Genomic DNA, 8,634 nt, shown 5'->3' with positions numbered 1-8,634 from the left:
GGGAGGAGGGTGCTTCCCGCGCACTAATAACAATACGCTTGCCAATTGTGGATGCTAATCATTCGCTTGTATCTTCCTAGACACATCTGCAGGCTGAGAATTATTCCACTTGCATGGCAAGGTGCGCATGTAGGTGTGTTAAAAATTCTGGAGGCACTGGGTATTGATCCCAGTACCTCTCGCATACTAAGTGAGCGCTCTACCATCTGAGCTACGCCCGCCCCCCACGAAGACTAATGGTGCTACATACAGCCATATAGACGACACAGACCCTTGCACTCCCATTATTCAGCAGACAAACACTACTCTCTATGTATCCGTTAGGGTGTATTTCAGGTTTCGTGCATTCTGTATCGAATCGTAGTTGGCCACAATGAAATTAGCACGTATAACGTTGAAAATAGAGTTCGGACACCGCTCTGAGTAAGACGAACGTGTTGTCCACCCTCTAGACTTCAATGAGGTTAAGCCGTGATACCTAAGACAGATCTGCACTCGATGACACCTCGATAACAGCCGGTCCCCACACTTACATCTTGCTCTCCTTACGTCAGTATACATCATATCAGTCTGTGACGCTGGCTTTGCAACATCTTGCGTGCCTTTAGGTTCGCCGCGACCAACACTTACCATGCACTGACCACAAAAAATTGAGGCGCCGCGGCTTGAACCCTGCACCTTTCACATGCGAAGCGAACGCTCTACAAACTAAGCAACGCCCCAGGCACGACCAAACTGCGCTATTCCCCATTCTTTGCGACTCTGATGCGCACGGACACGATGGTTGGTTGGTTTGTAGCGGTGAAGGCAGCAGAGTACAAAGGCGCGGACACGTTCATATACACAAAAGTTCCAAGTAGTTTCGATGCTCTGGTATTACAAATGCAAAATCCGTCTGTTTTTAACGTCTTAAATTGAAAGAGCCGTCACAAATTGCTCCGTTTTCACTCCTTGTCGACAATCGTACAGCACCTGAGGTACCAAACACATCTCGAGCCCCATTGTGCACTCCATTATTCATGCCAACTCAGTGCCTCGCTCTTTACTACTGTGTACTAATCTTGTCGTCCAACTGCAAAACACTGGGCCACAACAAGTTTCCACGTCTCCATTGCACTGCGCATACTACAAAACGCTCGCCAAACTTGGCACTCACCCACGCAGCCGACTTTTCCGAATTTCCACGACGCTCACGCAACGCTCACGCTAGTGACAGCGTTATTTATAGTTCGACGTCGCGCCAAAGCGAATGAGCACATTTTGCCTACGGCTTAGGCCGCCCTCCTAGTGTGGCTGCTCGGTGTCTGCAGGCAGCGAGGGTCTGCTAGCTTCCTGTGTTCGCACCTATGTCACCTGTGCTTGCTTGTCGGAGACAGACTATCGCAAAACATACAACTCACTCCATGAATTGATTGCTACGGCATCTGTTATCAGCAGTCACAACTAGCAACACCAGTAGCAGCCGACTGCACGCAAAGAATAGGAATGTGCAGTGGGATTTACGTGAACTCGGCGCAAGGCAGATCTTTCCGACATAGGCTTGAGAATCTTACTCAAACACTTGTACTGTTTCTAAATAAAGTGTAGGCGTGGGAGGAGGGTGCTTCCCGCGCACTAATAACAGCACGCTTGCCAATTGTGGATGCTAATCATTCGCTTGTATCTTCCTAGACACATCTGCAGGCTGAGAATTATTCCACTTGCATGGCAAGGTGCGCATGTAGGTGTGTTAAAAATTCTGGAGGCACTGGGTATTGATCCCAGTACCTCTCGCATACTAAGTGAGCGCTCTACCATCTGAGCTACGCCCGCCCCCCACGAAGACTAATGGTACTACATACAGCCATATAGACGACACAGACCCTTGCACTCCCATTATTCAGCAGACAAACACTACTCTCTATGTATCCGTTAGGGTGTCTTTCAGGTTTCGTGCATTCTGTATCGAATCGTAGTTGGCCACAATGAAAGTGGCACGTATAACGTTGAAAATAGAGTTCGGACACCGCTCTGAGTAAGACGAACGTGTTGTCCACCCTCTAGACTTCAATGAGGTTAAGCCGTGATACCTAAGACAGATCTGCAATCGATGACACCTCGATAACAGCCGGTCCCCACACTTACATCTTGCTCTCCTTACGTCAGTATACATCATATCAGTCTGTGACGCTGGCTTTGCAACATCTTGCGTGCCTTTTGGTTCGCCGCAACCAACACTTACAATGCACTGACCACAAAAAATTGAGGCGCCGCGGCTTGAACCCTGCACCTTTCACATGCGAAGCGAACGCTCTACCAACTGAGCTACGCCCCAGGCACGACCAAACTGCGCTATTCCCCATTCTTTGCGACTCTGATGCGCACGGACACGATGGTTGGTTGGTTTGTAGCGGTGAAGGCAGCAGAGTACAAAGGCGCGGACACGTTCATATACACAAAAGTTCCAAGTAGTTTCGATGCTCTGGTATTACAAATGCAAATTCCGTCTGTTTTTAACGTCTTAAATTGAAAGAGCCGTCACAAATTGCTCCGTTTTCACTCCTTGTCGACAATCATACAGCACCTGAGGTAACAAACACATCTCGAGCCCCATTGTGCACTCCATTATTCATGCCAACTCAGTGCCTCGCTCTTTACTACTGTGTACCAATCTTGTCGTCCAACTGCAAAACACTGGGCCACAACAAGTTTCCGCGTCTCCATTGCACTGCGCATACTACAAAACGCTCCCCAAACTTGGCACTCACCCACGCAGCCGTCTTTTCCGACTTTCCACGACGCTCACGCTAGTGACAGCATTATTTATAGTTCGACGTCGCGCCAAAGCGAATGAGCACATTTCGCCTACGGCTTAGGCCGCCCTCCTAGTGTGGCTGCTCGGTGTCTGCAGGCAGCGAGGGTCTGCTAGCTTCCTGTGTTCGCACCTATGTCACCTGTGCTTGCTTGTCAGAGACAGACTATCGCAAAACATACAACTCACTCCATGAATTGATTGCTACGGCATCTGTTATCAGCAGTCACAACTAGCAACACCAGTAGCAGCCGACTGCACGCAAAGAATAGGAATGTGCAGTGGGATTTACGTGAACTCGGCGCAAGGCAGATCTTTCCGACATAGGCTTGAGAATCTTACGGGAACACTTGTACTGTTTCTAAATAAAGTGTAGGCGTGGGAGGAGGGTGCTTCCGGCGCACTAATAACAGCACGCTTGCCAATTGAGGATGCTAATCATTCGCTTGTATCTTCCTAGACACATCTGCAGACTGAGAATTATTCCACTTGCATGGCAAGGTGCGCATGTAGGTGTGTTAAAAATTCTGGAGGCACTGGGTATTGACCCCAGTACCTCTCGCATACTAAGTGAGCGCTCTACCATCTGAGCTACGCCCGCCCCCCACGAAGACTAATGGTGCTACATACAGCCATATAGACGACACAGACCCTTGCACTCCCATTATTCAGCAGACAAACACTACTCTCTATGTATCCGTTAGGGTGTATTTCAGGTTACGTGCATTCTGTATCGAATCGTAGTTGGCCACAATGAAAGTGGCACGTATAACGTTGAAAATAGAGTTCGGACACCGCTCTGAGTAAGACGAACGTGTTGTCCACCCTCTAGACTTGAATGAGGTTAAGCTGTGATACCTAAGACAGATCTGCACTCGATGACACCTCGATAACAGCCGGTCCCCACACTTACATCTTGCTCTCCTTACGTCAGTATACATCATATCAGTCTGTGACGCTGGCTTTGCAACATCTTGCGCGCCTTTAGGTTCGCCGCGACCAACACTTACAATGCACTGACCACAAAAAATTGAGGCGCCGTGGCTTGAACCCTGCACCTTTCACATGCGAAGCGAACGCTCTACAAACTGAGCTACGCCCCAGGCACGACCAAACTGCGCTATTCCCCATTCTTTGCGACTCTGATGCGCACGGACACGATGGTTGGTTGGTTTGTAGCGGTGAAGGCAGCAGAGTACAAAGGCGCGGACACGTTCATATACACAAAAGTTCCAAATAGTTTCGATGCTCTGGTATTACAAATGCAAATTCCGTCTGTTTTTAACGTCTGAAATTGAAAGAGCCGTCACAAATTGCTCCGTTTTCACTCCTTGTCGACAATCGTACAGCACCTGAGGTAACAAACACATCTCGAGCCCCATTGTGCACTCCATTATTCATGCCAACTCAGTGCCTCGCTCTTTACTACTGTGTACCAATCTTGTCGTCCAACTGCAAAACACTGGGCCACAACAAATTTCCGCGTCTCCATTGCACTGCGCATACTACAAAACGCTCCCCAAACTTGGCACTCACCCACGCAGCCGACTTTTCCGACTTTCCACGACGCTCACGCAACGCTCACGCAAGTGACAGCATTATTTATAGTTCGACGTCGCACCAAAGCGAATGAGCACATTTTGCCTACGGCTTAGGCCGCCCTCCTAGTGTGGCTGCTCGGTGTCTGCAGGCAGCGAGGGTCTGCTAGCTTCCTGTGTTCGCACCTATGTCACCTGTGCTTGCTTGTCAGAGACAGACTATCGCAAAACATACAACTCACTCCATGAATTGATTGCTACGGCATCTGTTATCAGCAGTCACAACCAGCAACACCAGTAGCAGCCGACTGCACGCAAAGAATAGGAATGTGCTGTGGGATTTACGTGAACTCGGCGCAAGGCAGATCTTTCCGACATAGGCTTGAGAATCTTAGGGGAACACTTGTACTGTTTCTAAATAAAGTGTAGGCGTGGGAGGAGGGTGCTACCCGCGCACTAATAACAGCACGCTTGCCAATTGTGGATGCTAATCATTCGCTTGTATCTTCCTAGACACATCTGCAGGCTGAGAATTATTCCACTTGCATGGCAAGGTGCGCATGTAGGTGTGTTAAAAATTCTGGAGGCACTGGGTATTGATCCCAGTACCTCTCGCATACTAAGTGAGTGCTCTACCATCTGAGCTACGCCCGCCCCCCACGGAGAATAATGGTGCTACATACAAACATATAGACGACACAGACCCTTGCACTCCCATTATTCAGCAGACAAACACTACTCTCTATGTATCCGTTAGGGTGTATTTCAGGTTTCGTGCATTCTGTATCGAATCGTAGTTGGCCACAATGAAAGTGGCACGTATAACGTTGAAAATAGAGTTCGGACACCGCTCTGAGTAAGACGAACGTGTTGTCCACCCTCTAGACTTCAATGAGGTTAAGCCGTGATACCTAAGACAGATCTGCACTCGATGACACCTCGATAACAGCCGGTCCCCACACTTACATCTTGCTCTCCTTACGTCAGTATACATCATATCAGTCTGTGACGCTGGCTTTGCAACATCTTGCGTGCCTTTAGGTTCGCCGCGACCAACACTTACCATGCACTGACCACAAAAAATTGAGGCGCCGCGGCTTGAACCCTGCACCTTTCACATGCGAAGCGAACGCTCTACAAACTAAGCAACGCCCCAGGCACGACCAAACTGCGCTATTCCCCATTCTTTGCGACTCTGATGCGCACGGACACGATGGTTGGTTGGTTTGTAGCGGTGAAGGCAGCAGAGTACAAAGGCGCGGACACGTTCATATACACAAAAGTTCCAAGTAGTTTCGATGCTCTGGTATTACAAATGCAAATTCCGTCTGTTTTTAACGTCTTAAATTGAAAGAGCCGTCACAAATTGCTCCGTTTTCACTCCTTGTCGACAATCATACAGCACCTGAGGTACCAAACACATCTCGAGCCCCATTGTGCACTCCATTATTCATGCCAACTCAGTGCCTCGCTCTTTACTACTGTGTACCAATCTTGTCGTCCAACTGCAAAACACTGGGCCACAACAAGTTTCCGCGTCTCCATTGCACTGCGCATACTACAAAACGCTCCCCAAACTTGGCACTCACCCACGCAGCCGACTTTTCCGACTTTCCACGACGCTCACGCTAGTGACAGCATTATTTATAGTTCGACGTCGCGCCGAAGCGAATGAGCACATTTTGCCTACGGCTTAGGCCGCCCTCCTAGTGTGGCTGCTCGGTGTCTGCAGGCAGCGAGGGTCTGCTATCTTCCTGTGTTCGCACCTATGTCACCTGTGCTTGCTTGTCAGAGACAGACTATCGCAAATCATACAACTCACTCCATGAATTGATTGCTACGGCATCTGTTATCAGCAGTCACAACTAGCAACACCAGTAGCAGCCGACTGCACGCAAAGAATAGGAATGTGCAGTGGGATTTACATGAACTCGGCGCAAGGCAGATCTTTCTGACATAGGCTTGAGAATTTTACGGGAACACTTGTACTGTTTCTAAATAAATTGTAGGCGTGGGAGGAGGGTGCTTCCCGCGCACTAATAACAGCACGCTTGCCAATTGTGGATGCTAATCATTCGCTTGTATCTTCCTAGACACATCTGCTGGCTTTGAATTATTCCACTTGCATGGCAAGGTGCGCATGTAGGTGTGTTAAAAATTCTGGAGGCACTGGGTATTGATCCCAGTAATTCTCGCATACTAAGTGAGCGCTCTACCATCTGAGCTACGCCAGCCCCCCACGAAGACTAATGGTGCTACATACAGCCATATAGACGACACAGACCCTTGCACTCCCATTATTCAGCAGACAAACACTACTCTCTATGTATCCGTTAGGGTGTCTTTCAGGTTTCGTGCATTCTGTATCGAATCGTAGTTGGCCACAATGAAAGTGGCACGTATAACGTCGAAAATAGAATTCGGACACCGCTCTGAGTAAGACGAACGTGTTGTCCACCCTCTAGACTTCAATGAGGTTAAGCCGTGATACCTAAGACAGATCTGCACTCGATGACACCTCGATAACAGCCGGTCCCCACACTTACATCTTGCTCTCCTTACGTCAGTATACATCATATCAGTCTGTGACGCTGGCTTTGCAACATCTTGCGTGCCTTTAGGTTCGCCGCGACCAACACTTACCATGCACTGACCACAAAAAATGGACGCGCCGCGGCTTGAACCCTGCACCTTTCACATGCGAAGCGAACGCTCTACAAACTGAGCTACGCCCCAGGCACGACCAAACTGCGCTATTCCCCATTCTTTGCGACTCTGATGCGCACGGACACGATGGTTGGTTGGTTTGTAGCGGTGAAGGCAGCAGAGTACAAAGGCGCGGACACGTTCATATACACAAAAGTTCCAAGTAGTTTCGATGCTCTGGTATTACAAATGCAAATTCCGTCTGTTTTTAACGTCTTAAATTGAAAGAGCCGTCACAAATTGCTCCGTTTTCACTCCTTGTCGACAATCATACAGCACCTGAGGTACCAAACACATCTCGAGCCCCATTGTGCACTCCATTATTCATGCCAACTCAGTGCCTCGCTCTTTACTACTGTGTACCAATCTTGTCGTCCAACTGCAAAACACTGGGCCACAACAAGTTTCCGCGTCTCCATTGCACTGCGCATACTACAAAACGCTCCCCAAACTTGGCACTCACCCACGCAGCCGACTTTTCCGACTTTCCACGACGCTCACGCTAGTGACAGCATTATTTATAGTTCGACGTCGCGCCGAAGCGAATGAGCACATTTTGCCTACGGCTTAGGCCGCCCTCCTAGTGTGGCTGTTCGGTGTCTGCAGGCAGCGAGGGTCTGCTATCTTCCTGTGTTCGCACCTATGTCACCTGTGATTGCTTGTCAGAGACAGACTATCGCAAATCATACAACTCACTCCATGAATTGATTGCTACGGCATCTGTTATCAGCAGTCACAACTAGCAACACCAGTAGCAGCCGACTGCACGCAAAGAATAGGAATGTGCAGTGGGATTTACATGAACTCGGCGCAAGGCAGATCTTTCTGACATAGGCTTGAGAATCTTACGGGAACACTTGTACTGTTTCTAAATAAATTGTAGGCGTGGGAGGAGGGTGCTTCCCGTGCACTAATAACAGCACGCTTGCCAATTGTGGATGCTAATCATTCGCTTGTATCTTCCTAGACACATCTGCTGGCTGAGAATTATTCCACTTGCATGGCAAGGTGCGCATGTAGGTGTGTTAAAAATTCTGGAGGCACTGGGTATTGATCCCAGTAATTCTCGCATACTAAGTGAGCGCTCTACCATCTGAGCTACGCCAGCCCCCCACGAAGACTAATGGTGCTACATACAGCCATATAGACGACACAGACCCTTGCACTCCCATTATTCAGCAGACAAACACTACTCTCTATGTATCCGTTAGGGTGTCTTTCAGGTTTCGTGCATTCTGTATCGAATCGTAGTTGGCCACAATGAAAGTGGCACGTATAACGTCGAAAATAGAATTGGGACACCGCTCTGAGTAAGACGAACGTGTTGTCCACCCTCTAGACTTCAATGAGGTTAAGCCGTGATACCTAAGACAGATCTGCACTCGATGACACCTCGATAACAGCCGGTCCCCACACTTACATCTTGCTCTCCTTACGTCAGTATACATCATATCAGTCTGTGACGCTGGCTTTGCAACATCTTGCGTGCCTTTAGGTTCGCCGCGACCAACACTTACCATGCACTGACCACAAAAAATGGAGGCGCCGCGGCTTGAACCCTGCACCTTTCACATGCGAAGCGAACGCTCTACAAACTGA

At 48.9% G+C, this 8,634-nt stretch overlaps 1 non-coding gene across 1 annotated transcript; it reads right to left on the bottom strand.

Moving 5' to 3' along the window:
- Positions 1-2,241: 2,241 nt before the first annotated feature.
- On the bottom strand, positions 2,242-2,314 carry Trnaa-cgc (transfer RNA alanine (anticodon CGC)). The gene has a single exon. It is a non-coding gene; the product is annotated as a tRNA-Ala (tRNA).
- Between the last annotated feature and the right edge of the window lie 6,320 nt (positions 2,315-8,634).

The sequence above is a fragment of the Schistocerca gregaria genome, chromosome 3 (genome assembly GCF_023897955.1).
Source record: "Schistocerca gregaria isolate iqSchGreg1 chromosome 3, iqSchGreg1.2, whole genome shotgun sequence".
Lineage (NCBI taxonomy): Eukaryota > Metazoa > Arthropoda > Insecta > Orthoptera > Acrididae > Schistocerca > Schistocerca gregaria.
The sequence above is the reverse complement of the archived record's forward strand: the minus strand, read 5'-3'. Positions and strand labels throughout refer to the sequence as shown.